At 43.5% G+C, this 13956-nt stretch overlaps 1 protein-coding gene across 2 annotated transcripts in view; it reads right to left on the bottom strand.

Annotated features, from left to right (window-relative positions):
• BZW2 (basic leucine zipper and W2 domains 2) overlaps positions 1-13870 on the bottom strand; it is a 52433-nt gene extending 38563 nt beyond the window's left edge. Inside the window, exon 1 of one of the 2 annotated variants that reach the window (XM_021389142.1) lies at positions 13719-13870. The gene's annotated coding sequence lies outside the window, so the exon portion shown is untranslated. Of the gene's footprint in view, positions 1-2460; positions 2540-13718 lie in introns of those variants that run through there. The other variant, XM_021389140.1, reaches the window with a different exon arrangement.

Genomic DNA, 13956 nt, shown 5'->3' with positions numbered 1-13956 from the left:
TAAAAAAGGATTGGCAGAGATTAGGATCAGTTTAACACAGAAAATGAGCAGAACACAACACTTCTCCAAAGTTCATAAGTTTTTTGTTTTAACACAAGATACCATTTTCAATGGACTGTGTAAATGCTTAAACAAGAGTGATTAATTCAGAGGAGCATTAGCTGTGCTGGTTGTCCTGGAGAAATACAACCGTCTCAATAGTCACTGTAAGAGATGGCGTTGCTGAAGGAAAGATGGCTTAGTTGATGCAAAAATATAGCTATAAAGGCACTGCTGCCACAAGTTGCTCAATTCTCCATTAAGTAATGTCTAGCAGAGAAAGCTGTACTGCTGAGAGCTGTATTGCTGTTCACAATACACTGAGAAACAACCATTTACTGGAGTCACTTTATATTCTTCCTTTGCACCAACAATCTGATTTGCAACTAACCAAAACCTACCAGTATACCGCAGAAATGATGTTAAAAAAATTATCAGAGAAGCTTCATTGCTAGCAGTGAGGTCAGTCAGACACAAGACAATGTAAGAACAGCTTGGTAATGAAGGCAAGTCCAAGAAGAGCAGATTTCTCACATACAGTACCAGTCCGCTATTCAAGTCCACTCTGTTTCTCTTTTTTAGTGCATGGTGACAGCTGAATTTTCCATGTCAACCCTACTCATACAACTCATACAATCACAGCAGTAAAATCAGAGGTGCAGTGGTTCTCTCTCCTGCTGTCTTATAGTTCTGAGCAGCAGCGAGAACACAGGAGCCCACCAGCACCCGCAGGATACAGCACTACAGGATTTGAAAACTCCAAAGTTGTCATCAACACAGTAAGGGCTGGAATTAAATAAATAAATGAATGTCAAGTGTCAATTCTGCAGAAAGCCATGCCTCCCAGCTGCTAACAGTTTAGTATTTCATGGACTAAATACAGTAATCAGAGGATGTATTAATAGTCAGCACCTCTCATGGACTTGCAAGTGGTGAAGGCCTCAGCTTCGGTGACAACTGAAATCAAGTTTTAATATATAATTCCCCAATGATTTCTTCAAAGTTTTCAGAAAAGAAATTAGTTCACCAGTTAACACAGCCATTTTTACCTGTAGGGTAATGAATTGGCTTTCAGATACATGAATTCTGGTATTTCTTGCTAAAAAGAGGTGGCACCAAGAGCCAGCAGGAGAAACGCACAACGCTTTGCGCCATGTCAGCTATTCCAAACACAGCAACTAGCGCTGTTAGCAGCATTCACTTGGACAGCAAAGAAGCCTGCAACTGACTTGCATCACTCTGCATCCACAATGCCTCCTGCTCCCTGGGGCTGCTTCCTCCTTCTCCCAACTGGCTGCCACATTGACAACACACAGTCATTGCAGGGAACTAACTTCTACAGAGGGTGATACAAGTACTAAACACCCAGGCATCTTCCATATGAAAACAGATAGCTGGCTTTTAGGCAGATAGATACAATTCCTTTCTTAGATAAGCTAGTTCTGTGGCAACATCACCCAACAACGCGTGGTACAGAGCGCCTACATAATCCACTGTTATACTTGGCAGGTTAGAAAAATGACAGAAGAGACTGAACCAGCGAAGAGGGGCACAGCAGCTGCTATCCTCCAAAAGCTGGCAGCCAACTGAAAGCTCTCAATCTTACTTTAGAACTTAAGTTTCTTCTGCTCTGATCTAAAGCTCTTACGATGAATTTGTGGAAGAAGAGACCATCCAAGAGCCTGGCTATCAAGCACAAGCATGATACAACCTCCTAAACTGAAAATTGCTGCAGGTGCGACAAGTGTATCAATTAAAGAAATGCAGCACTCCCATTTATTTATTTCTATAAACAATATTTATTTAAAACAACAAACAAACCAACCAACCCTATCCACCTACCACAGCCCACTTTCAGAGACCAGACTCTGGAACAAAGGCAAACTAGTCTTTGTTAAGCTTTGTTGGGAAAGTTATAGGCATCACGTACTCCACATGGCTCCATAACATTTCTCCAAGAAAGGCTGGCCCTTAAACCTACAAATGCACAGGGCAAGAGTTAAAGCCCCACAGCAGAATTATTCACTTGGGAATACTATGCCAGAAGCACTGTGAGCTAGGTGGCAAGTCAGTAAGGCCAGGGAGGGAGGAAAACTAACAAAAATTACAAGAGAATCATAAAATCATTTGAGTTGGAAAGGATCTTTAAAGGTCATCTAGTCCAACTCCCCTGCAAAGAACAGGGACACCTACAGTTCAATCAGGTTGCTCAGAGCTTGAATGTCTCCAGAGATGGGGCATCTACCACCACAATGGGCAACCTGTTCCAGTGGTGAGAACTGAGGTGAGTCAGCATGTTGTATTACTAATTCTGTAAGAGGATATTAACCCGTTTCTTTTAAGAGGGAATGCATTTAAACTGGTTGTTTTTCATTATGAAAGCCAAAAGCAGAAGCACACCACTGTTAAATCCATACTTACAAGCAGCTGCTTTACTCCAGTTCCTCTTCTTCTTGCTGTTCCATGTGATGTCAGTCTTAGCATTATGACATCTGAATTTTCAGAACTGATGTTAGCCAGTGTTACAGGAGTACATAAAGATTAAATAGCAAAAACAAACTCACAAAGCAAAACAAAAATATGCCACACCAATCCAAAGAAAATCCAAATTCAAGCAACCTCTTTCAAGCTTTCAAAGTAGAGAAAAAGGCAGAGTACATACAGACATAGATAGGCTTCCATACTTCAGATCCCCTCCCCCAGAGGGCCTCTGGTGTTGGGCATTCAAATGATGATCTATATAGCAAGAGCTCTTTTTTTTTTTAAGAAAAAACACCATGAAAAAAATCAAAGCAATTTGGTTATGATGCTACCTTCACTAAAAACACAAATACCGCACATCCCTACTGACTGCTCATACATCAGAACAGATGGAGGTTTGTCTTGGCACCTCATCTTCTCTCATTTCAAGAGTTCAGATTCTCTTTTCAAATTCTCTTCCATGTTGTATCTGGATATAAGTGTCACTAAATGCAATGCTTACATGATAATACGTATAAAACCAAGAATATGTCTGTATTGGTAATCCAGGTAATTGGTAATTCCATCCCTTCAACGTTCAGGAGACTTCAACATCAACCACACTACCCCAAAGAATTCAGTCTATGTATAAAAACAGCATTACAAGCAGCAGCTATGAATGCTATGTGTCTTGATAGTTTTGCTCCGCAAAAAGATGCATTCATGAGACACTCTGATTGTAATTACAGTCAGGTGATTCAAAACTGCAGGCAGTCTAAAGAGCTAATTCCCCATTCACAAGTTAAGATAAGCACGATTGCATTATTCAGCGGGATAAAAAGCCTGAATTACTGCAACCTGTTGTATTCTGTCATCAACATTAGTACCATGACAAACAATAACACAGTCAGGACATTACACAGGTATCACTGCCTGAAGAGAGGCCTGGATGTGTCTAGCAAGGTGGCCAGGCAAGGAAGAAGAGCTGGAGGAGGAAATCAGCCAGTTCTTTCTGCAGAGCAGTGAACTGGTACAATCTAGTCAGTCAACACCTATTACAGCATCTGCCAAAACGCAAGGCAGTGGGGAGGAAGAGGGGAAACAGAAAGGAGGACAAAAATGACCAAAAGCAAAAGCAGAAATTCAGGCTGACAGCGTCCCAGAAGCTCCCTAGAACAGAGGCTGCAGCTGATCCACCACATTTAATTCAGTTCAGGCAAGGAGAGACATATGGCCCTTCTCGTGGAGAAGTTCAAATTTATTACTAATCAATGCTGAGCAGGACCAAAGATGTTGATGTCAGTAAATCAACTGTCCCAAGTGTCCTCACAGAGGTGTGCAGCACCACAAAGCAGCGGCTGCTGCACGCAGTATGAATTGAGAGTTCTGGCTGTGGAACAGCTCCCCAAACTGCACCAGAAGTGCTGGGAAGAAAGAATCGATTCTGCTCTACCAAATTGTACTCCACAAATCAATCTTACTCTACTCAGCCTGGTTTCACACAAAGCCAGACAGGGATTTCCACCCTGGAACCAGCATGCTGCCAGATACAAACACCACTCTAGAATATATGCAGAAAATCCCAGCTGAGGACAGGAACAACGTCACTGCAGCTGCTCCTGAAGGGCTGTGTCTGCACACTGTTAAGTGGAAGGAAGTGTCAGCTCTGCTTGGAGCAAAACCCAACAAAATCAATGCCATTAGCTGCGAGGACCAGCACCTATTTCACTGTTGATCATCTCAGCATGCAGTCAGCAGTGCCAAACCCATACCCACTTTCCTGACTGCACAGCCAACTGTTAGACTCCAAGGACAGGATTCATTTGACCTAAGTCAAAAAATTACCAAGAACGGACATCTAAGTGTGACCTTGCAACCCCTGGCGCTTTTCACCACCAATGGAGAAAAGTACACATTTCCAGAAAACAGTTTGTCTAAAATACTTTGCTTGCCAAGTTTTGGGTAAGTTCTTATGGGAGGCGTCCATGAACAGTTTCAGCTTTTTGAACTGAAGTGATTCTGCCATAAACTTCCAGCTTCTTCCATCAGCTTCTACAGTGCTAATGAAGAAGTTCCTTCTGTCCATCTGCAGTCTGCATGGAAGTCCATAGCTCAGTGGCAGCTAAAAGCATCTCAGAGCTGGGGTTCCAGTATGCAAAGTTAACAACAGTGCAATTGCTAATGACATATTCTCACCTCCATAGGTAAATCACCAAGAGTTCACCGCTTGTATTTCTTAAATGATTCACAGAACTTCCATTGTGTGCTGAGAAGTTTCACAACCACTGTACCACAAACGTGCCCAGTGAATGGGCTCAGCGTGAGACCACAAGCATCCACCCGCACCCAGCCCGCTTCCCTGCCGCAAGAGTTAGCACAGGAGTTACTCATTTCTAACCCCTGCTTCACAATCACCGGAACAGGTTTAATAACTTTCTGAATGGGCTCAAACCACGCTAGCCCACCCTGCTTCCTCCAGCAGCAGCATGCATCCGGCCTGCAGTTGTTTGACCTGTATCAGCGTCAGCTCAGCACAATGGTACTTGACACTATTAACAGGGAAATCTATTTTCTTGTTTAGAGCATCATTCTTCATGCAGTTGAAAGACCAACATCAGCAATCTACTTTTGTACATGGCATAATAAGCGTTCCACTGGGTGTACGTCTGTAGGTACACACATGAAAATGCACATGGAAGTGAATGTCAATAAAAGCTACATTAGATTTGTACAACTGATTTCCTACAGGAATGCAAGACACTAAGTATTTAGAAGGTTTCTTAATGAGACAGCTAAAGGATTTGTTGTCTTGAACTGAAAGACAATGAAAAGCTTAGTTGGTTTCTCTGAGGACTTCAGAAAGACAGACTAGTTAACCCAGGGCTCCCCAGTGTGGATTTCAGACATCTAGAAAAGTTTCTGTGAATTACATTAACTTTCAACAAAAAACAAGCACACACCTTTCAGTGCTACACCTCGTGTCTTTTTGAAAGAACAGAAGCTTTTCAAAAGCAAGAAAAAACAACCAGTTAACAGCTACTGCATCAATTGTACTATGAAGGAGAGGGGAAAAAAAAGACAAAAGGAGAATTTTCTAATTTTTGAAGAGTGAACTGATGCTAAAATCCAAAAATGTACATCTGTTTAGTCATGGAGATAGTCTTCTCATGCCACAACATCACCTTTGCACCCCGAGACATACCAGATCAGAACGCAAATGTATTTTTATCAAAGAACTTGCCAGCTGCTGTTTAACACAAACCACAGGGAAACAGGGAACGGAGCCTTCCCGCACCCAGGAGGCAGAGGCAACCCACAGAGGGCATTACATTCCCGAGCTGATCCTCTGACCAAACTAATCGCATCCGCATCGGCTAATGCAGAAAAGGCTGCAGACTGAGCAGCACCTCCTAATCTCCACTTCTTTCCTAAAGGGCTGACTTCTCAAGCATTTAAGAAATATATTTTGTTTTTCTAACTTTAAGCGCAAACGAATGAGTAGCCCCCTGCCTACCACTGCTCAGTAACACGCTGCTAAGATCTCACATCCTGCGCCTTATCAGAAGAAAAATGATTCATGTATAACTTGAATGGATTGAATGAACTTTACATCTTAAAATCATTTCTAGAGAAGTAGAGGACTTCATTCACAGAAACGAAAGCTAAAACGAGGGGATCATTTAAGCCTGCAAATTACAAACTGCTGAGCTGCTTAGACTTCTTTTTCTGCATGAAAACATCACTCAAGAAGAACAAAAAAACAGAAACCAAAGCACATTAAGTAGTGGTTATTACAAGGAACTGCAACCCCAAAGCTGTATTTAATTGTTTCATCTGGAGTAGCTGAAGGAGCTGCAGAAGGGTGTAGCTCAATGGGATTTAAGACATCAGAGGTTTCCTGCTTCTTTCCCCAAACGACCTTTCTGTCCCAGACTGCGTCGAGCATTTTTCCTTGCATGTCCTGTCTGTCCTCAATTCTAATGCTCACCAGAGATAATCCATCCTTCTTACAGCTGGCTGAAAGCAATAATCTTGTCTGCTACTATGAGTCTGCAATAACTGCAAACAATCTCTGTACAAAACGTCTGCAAGTGACATCAGGAATAACTCGACAGAGCAAATGCTTATGCAAGACTCCAAAACATGCCTATGCATGAAATACTCGATAAATTTAAAATACTCTACAGAACAACCTCAATGCAAACACTGGTCCTAAACCACACTTCTAATTTAAAAGCTCTATGAAGCACAGAAACAAACAGCTGTTACAGACAAAGTCACTATTATGGTAGGAATTACTACTAAGATATTTCTTGGAAATATTTTTCTGCTTTCTAGGAATTTGAAAAACAAAACAACTTTAAAAAAAAATGTATCTTATACAGAGGAAGCTTTTTGGTTATATTACAATATTCTTGGTGATAAAAGCATTCCTAAGACTGAGTGGGATCAACACAACAGGAACAAAGCCGCTACCTACCACACGTACCAGCCCTTTCCCAAATTCCAGCTTCTACGCTTGCCCACACCCCACTCACCTCTCAACTGCTTCCCTTGGCTTAGGAGGTGCACCAGGGATGCCCTGGCTTTATCCACCCCACTGGCAAAACCGTGACCTGATACAGATTCTTCTGCTACCTACAAACAGGATTTCCCTTTCTCATTTTCACAGCATACAGTCACACTTCACAGACAACCAGAGCTGTCACACCAGTCAATGTCAGCACTTCTTGTCCATGAATACTTTTACCTCGAAGCTCAAGTATTTCACTCTGCTCTCGGCTTTATGGCACACAGGAGACTCCAGATGCAGTATGCTGCTTTAAACACAAGGACCACACCACTGCACTTATCCTCTGCTCACTGGGCTTTTGTTTCACTTTGGACTAGTCTTGACCTCTGCAGCCTCCTACAAGATCTACACTCTGATTTAAGCACAGCACAGTGAGGATGGAAGGGTTTTCACGTATCACACTCCACACACTGTTTTCTCTAGGAGAAGCAATAGATTTTTTCCATTTGTCAATTTTCCTCTAACACACCAGCATTACTGCTGAATGATCCTTGAGTATTTTAGTTATCCTGGAATAGATAATTGCTATTTTAAATTAACAAGAAAGTACCGTGACAGCTGAGAGGAGAACTCATATTCAGTCATAATGGATCATACGGAAAAAGAAATGGTATCAGAAATGAAACCCACAGTTTAATAGGTAACTAGGGCAGTTCACAGGTGAAACTGATTGTAGATGACATAATCAGAATGGAATTTTCCTTTTTTTTTTTTTTTTTACTTCCAGGGATGGGCAGTGAGACAGACATAACAGCAGTTTATTACCAGATGTGCAACACAAACATAAGAATTCTTAAAATTTGAAAGGGAAGAATGATGTAATGCTATAATGTGATGGAAAGCACAGCAGTGAGAGCAGAATAGCAAAGTCCTAGGCTGCAGCAAGTAAGGATACACTCAATGCAGCAGCCTTGGACACAGAAACAAAGGAAAGAACCTGCTTACCCTTGGAAGGCCTCAGATATGCAGGGATCTCCAGAGAGATGCCCTCACCTCCACTGCCAACCCTTAAATGAGGTCTAGGAAGGGGTGGATCCTGGCTCCACCTCTTCTGGCTACTCAGATGCACTGCTTGTACCTGAGCTCCCCTGGGCTGGCCCTGCCTTCCTACCAGGTGCTCAATCACTGGTTCAAGCCATGACTTAGCATTTCCACTACAAATAAGAACAACAACAAAAAAATAGAGAAATAAGAAAGTCTCTCTCAAAACAATCAGAACTTAATAGCGCGTGCCTATTCAATACATAATTTTACTCATCTATCCTAAACAGTCACCTTAGGCCTGCAAACAAGGGCAGCTCTCTGTAGATGACTATTACATAAACAGAATGTAAATAATCTTAGCTAAAAACTCATTCACAGATTACATCTAATTAGATATGTTTAACACAGCAGCCTCCATCACCACCATTCTTCATCACATAAAAGATGTGTGAGAGAAAATAACTTGGGAGTCTCCACCCTGCATCACGGCACACACAAAGGCCCCAAGGACTTTTTCTTTAATGTTCTTCCGTATGGAGACATATTTCAGTTTTATGTAATCTTACTTCAAATCTCTAAAATTCTGAATTTAGTTTAGCAGCACCAATCCAAAAAGACACTGCAAATCTATCCCTACAAAAGCTGTGGTAATTCATAATTACTTCACGAGACACCAGTTGCAAAGCTTACGTGGGAAAGAACTTAGTTTTGTAAAGGTGCTTTGCTGGCTGTCTGATACACATAATCCTGTAGTCACTAAGCACTTCAGTCCTTTTCAGCAAAAAGTTGCTTGTATACCATTTGTTCTATTACACCTGGAATAAAATTACAACACTCTGCCTACCCAGAAAAAAAGAAATATATACATATATGAAACAAATTACCTAAAGATTGGCTTTCTCTTAACAAAAGAAATAATGACTTAGAAGTGTGATAATAAAAATTAAAAAGTGATGTATTACCTGAGCAAATTGTTTATATGAGGACCATCCAGAGGAAACAATTGAGAGAATGTGAAAAAAAATAATAATTGTTGATTACAGAAATGGAGCAGGGGGGTACACACATACCTGAAAGTAATTTTGATTATTTTTTATAAGAAACTTTTATCCACGTAGTAAAAGTGTACATTTATCCAAGGCACACGCACTGCCCTCATCATCACGCTTGAGCATCTCAAAAATCCATTCTTTGCACACTCCCGACCCAGGGAAGACTAGAAGACTACATAGGCTGCCCTTCCACAATTTGGAAGTACAGGTAAACCTAGAAATAAAAGCATATATTAAAAAAAAAAAACAAAAAAACATTTCATGGCCAATACAAACAAACTTGCGAGAAGTTTTCCCAAAAGAAACCTCTACAAAGATGGCAGCTATGCTGTGTTCTGAGCACAAAAACGCTGGAGCTGGCTCTGCTCAGCCACATCAAGTCTAAGAGCAAACCACCACCAGCCTCACCAAGTCAGACAAACGTGCCCTGTCACAAGGGACCATGCTGGTATATGAACCTTGAAGTCTCAACCTGATACTTTCACATTGCTCTGTCCTGTATTTCCAGCTGGAGAACACTGCTCACCCAATCATTTGGAACAGAAAGTCTGTTAGCGGGTTTCGGTTTCGTTCTGTCCCACATGCTTGAGAATCCTTCTCATCAGTTAGGGATCAAGACAAGATGAAGCAAGTGCAGGTCTCACCTTGCCATGCTTCGGATACAGCTAGCATTAAGCGCTGGGATTTGGTTCTAAACCTCAAAGTATACAGAAAGCCTAACTTTGTGCAAGGTGCCGCAGGGAACTGGTAGCAGGCAGACATCTCTGTCCATGTCTCTGGGAACACCCCAGCCATAGGAATATCCTGTCCTTCAAAGATCTCACTATATTGCTTGAGCATTCCAGCCCATCGCTGCTTTCAGTTGTTCCTTTGAGGTATTTTCATAATCTACCTTTGGTACAAAATAAGCCTTAGTAGCATTGACAGATAAGGTCATAGATTCAGCAGCTGTCACGAGGCACAAATACAGAAGAAACCTAAAATTAAAAGCATTCACAATCAAACAAAAATACTTAAGGAAGTTGGAGTTAAACAATGCTAATCAACTAGAAAAAAAGTAGCATATCCACAAATATTAGAGAGGAAAAACCGGAGGATATTTCTAGCAACAACAACAAAAAAAAGCCTTGAACTTGCATGAACTTGAATTGATCTAAATGAATAATCCTGTTAGATACTGTCCTCTTTGGCAGGATATCATTAGCAGGATTGGAGTCAGTAGGTCCAGAACTCAGCAGAGATCTGTCACACAGGATCAGCCCCACATTAAGGAGATTCCCCACAGCACAGGCTGCGCAGAAAGTGGAGCCACGCAAAACAGCTATTACACAGGAGTGACTACATAGATTTAGTACTTCAGGTTGGCAAAAAAACAGTGGTGTGGGATGATACAGGTCTTTCAAGCCATGACTGCCCGTCAAGCATGAACAGGGAATAATTTTTTCCATAAACTCTCAAAAGAGGAACTAGGACAGGGGAAAAGAAAAAAGCAGCCACAAAGAGGCAGGTTTAAAAACATATAAGAGGAGATTTTTTTTCCATGCAGTTATGAAAGTTCTAACCACAGGATGCTGCAGATGCAAAGTTTACATACATTCCAGAAAAACCCCACACCACCACTGCAGGCTATCAAGTACAAAGGCAATCAAAGACACCACCCTGGATTTAGGAGGTCCTTAGCTATGACCCAACAGGATGGAAGCTAGGAGAATAAGCTATGGGAATACTTGTTTGACTGGTTCCTGTATTTTTCCCTAGATAAAATGCAGTGGGCCAGAGCAAGTTTCTGATCATCTGGCACAGAGAGAGGCTATACGATCTCTGAGCCAGCAGGAAAGCAAGAGAGGACAATTGTCAGAATTCAAGCAAGCCAAGACACAAGTGACAGTCACTTGACAGAATGGGAGAAAACAGCTTGAAACCAGTGAAACGAGTTTAGCATCTCCTTTTTCTCTCTTTCACATCCTAAAGCAGAGTTTCATGGCATACTCTCCAAGGAACAGAACAGCTTCTTTTGCCCTAGCTTGATCCCCAAAAAACTGGGGTATACTAAAGCAGAACGTTACTAATACTTAAGTAACGAAATCATTGTCATTTTCTTGCATCAACCATTCTCTTCTCATTCTCTGCAGAAAGCATCAGGTGTTTAGGATCACCTATGCATTCATTACAATAGCCATCATACACACCTCCCATAAGCAGAAATGCACACATCAAAAGCAGCAAAGCGGAGGGGTAAAACATGTCACCGTTTGTGCCTGCTTCACAAACCAAAAGCATCAGACATATAAATAACTTGATGATAGAAGAGGGAATTTCCTATACGTGATACTTGCTTGAAACCTAAACATGGGGTCACACCAAGGATAACATTTCCTTCCCCCTCAACATGAAATTATTATATTATTTACACAACACCCACAGCTTAAATATATGTAAAAAACTGATAAAGTATCTAAAAGAAAATACGTTAAGCAGTAAGAAACAAGAGTTCAGAGCTTACATTTTCAGGTTCCAGTTCCCTGCCCTGACATATACTTCCTGTACTGCCATGGAACAGTCATTTGATGTCGCCATGCTTCAAATAAAACGTGCATAAAATGGAGGCAAGAACACTTCATTTCCTCAGCAGGATATTGCAAGAATAAACAGAAGATTGTGAAATATCTGCTTACCACTGGACTGGAGGTCACAGAGAAACCTCTGACAGGTAAGAGAAAGAAACATTTTAAATTATGCAGGGTGCTCTGAAAGTAATGCCTCCTATTTATTTCCATGGAAACCACAGAAGATACAAAGAGCACAATAATACTATCTGATAGAGCGTTTTGTAGCTGAGAATTTGCTCTTTCTCAACACAGGCACCACCATTAGCCGTGCATTTTCACATGTGATGAACAAGAGCCTGCATGCCACGCTCGTAAAAATCTGCACCAGTGGAGGTGACTCACTGCTTCACGGTGTTGCACCACCCACCACCTCACTGTGCTCATACCCACTCTTTGGTCTCCAGAAACGTTCAGCAAGCGTCCATGAAAGTCAATAGCTGCAATTGTTTTCACACGGAGGAATTCAATTCCACACCTTTGCTTCATACGTGCTTCCATATCTGACGCCACTTTGTCAGACTGCCCCTCTGCTGCCATCTGTCACACAGCAATAAAATGTAATGGAATATTGGTGGGAAGGTTTGACCTCTACTGCCATACCATCAACTTTTATGTCTGAGGCTGTAGGCCAATGTAACAAAATAGGAGGCATTACTTTCTAAGCAGCCATCATATTATGTCATTCCTCTTTCAGCAGGAGCACTCCCAGCCTCAGTCACCTAATGAGCTCCAGTGGGGAAAAACTTCATTTGCCTGTTCACCCTGTGAACTAAGGTGCTATGACTGTTAACGACATTAGAACACCATAAAAATACATTCCTATATTTTTGCACACGGGTCATTTTGGCATACGAAAGGAAGCCAGTATGCTCTTGTTGCTTAGTAGTAGATTGTCAGCGCACAATAATATCGCAAAATTTGTTCACAGCGGGTAAAATTCACACCCCACAGCGAACCAACAAAAGACTATTTAAACCCTCAATTCAGTCTTCGTGGTGAGCCGGTGACAGCCATCTGTCTACACAGCACAGGAAGATCTTTCTGGAGTGGAGTATAAAAAGTACTTCTGCACTGAGGGCATTTCCTTCAGGGTATTTTTGGTCTCTCACAAGAAGAAGCCAAAGGAACCTGTAAAACCCGGAGCCCCAGCGTAAGCACACAGCCCCCGCTCAGTTACATGTGTTGATTCAAACACAATTCGCTGACAGCCACGACCCTGTGTTTCCTTGTTTTTTAAAACAGGGAACTCAGCTGCTTTGTTAAAACAAAGTCACACTGAGAGAAACAGCAGCGAAGACATGGCAGACTCGGAACGCGTGCTCGGCTCTGGGTCAGGAAGCAAACCACCAGTCAGCCCCGCTTCTGACAGGCACTGAGGCACAGGCAAACGCGAAACACGGAACAAGAGCAGTATGTCAGAGATACTCCGCGCATAAACATGTAATAAGCAGCCGGGAGATAACCCGCAAGCGCTGGTCAGGTGGGCGAGGAGGACGCACGCCTCCAAAAACCAGCGTCAGGAAGATGAGGTCCCTCAGATCAGAAGAGCAGGGGCAGAAGCGCTGCGCGGAACGGGGCAGGGCCGCCCTCAGCCCCGCGGGACGCCGCGCCCGCCGGGCCCCGACCGAGAAGCGGAAAGTCGGAGCCGAAACAAAGCGCGCTGCTCCTCGAGGGTTTAATTTTAGAAAGCTGCTAACAAAAGGCGCGGTGCGCTCCGAACACGCCATTTCCCTTCACGATTCATGCATGCCCGCTTCCTTTCCGTGTCGCCGCCGCCCCGGCACCCCCCGGCAGCGGGGAGAGGGGCAGCTCCCGCGTGGGACACCCGCCGCGCCCGCACGACGCCGCGGGACGAGGCCACGAGGCCGCCCGGGAGCGCTTCCCCACACCTGCCATGGCGGCCGCGCCGCACCCGCGCCCACACCGCCCCCCACCTCCCGGCGCCCGCCCAGCACCGAGGCCCAGCCGCGGGGCCAGGCGCCGTCCACGGGCCCCCCGCACCTGTCGGGTGGGTGCGCGCTCCGGGAGGGCAGGCGCGGCAGCAGCACTGGCGGCGGCAGACAATGGAGGAGCGAAGGACGGACACATTGACACACGGCGCCGCCGCGGCCGCCCCCTCCGGCCGACCGTGCCACTGCCGGCTGCTCGCGGGGGGACAGGGCAGGGAGAGCCCCGAGGAAACCAGAAAGAAAGGACGAAAGGAAGAGGCAAGCCGGCTGCTGGGATTTTGTAGCGGAAC

The sequence above is a fragment of the Numida meleagris genome, chromosome 2 (assembly GCF_002078875.1).
Source record: "Numida meleagris isolate 19003 breed g44 Domestic line chromosome 2, NumMel1.0, whole genome shotgun sequence".
NCBI classification, from domain to species: domain Eukaryota; kingdom Metazoa; phylum Chordata; class Aves; order Galliformes; family Numididae; genus Numida; species Numida meleagris.
Note: the sequence above shows the minus strand (reverse complement) of the source record. Positions and strands in the feature narration are given on the sequence as shown.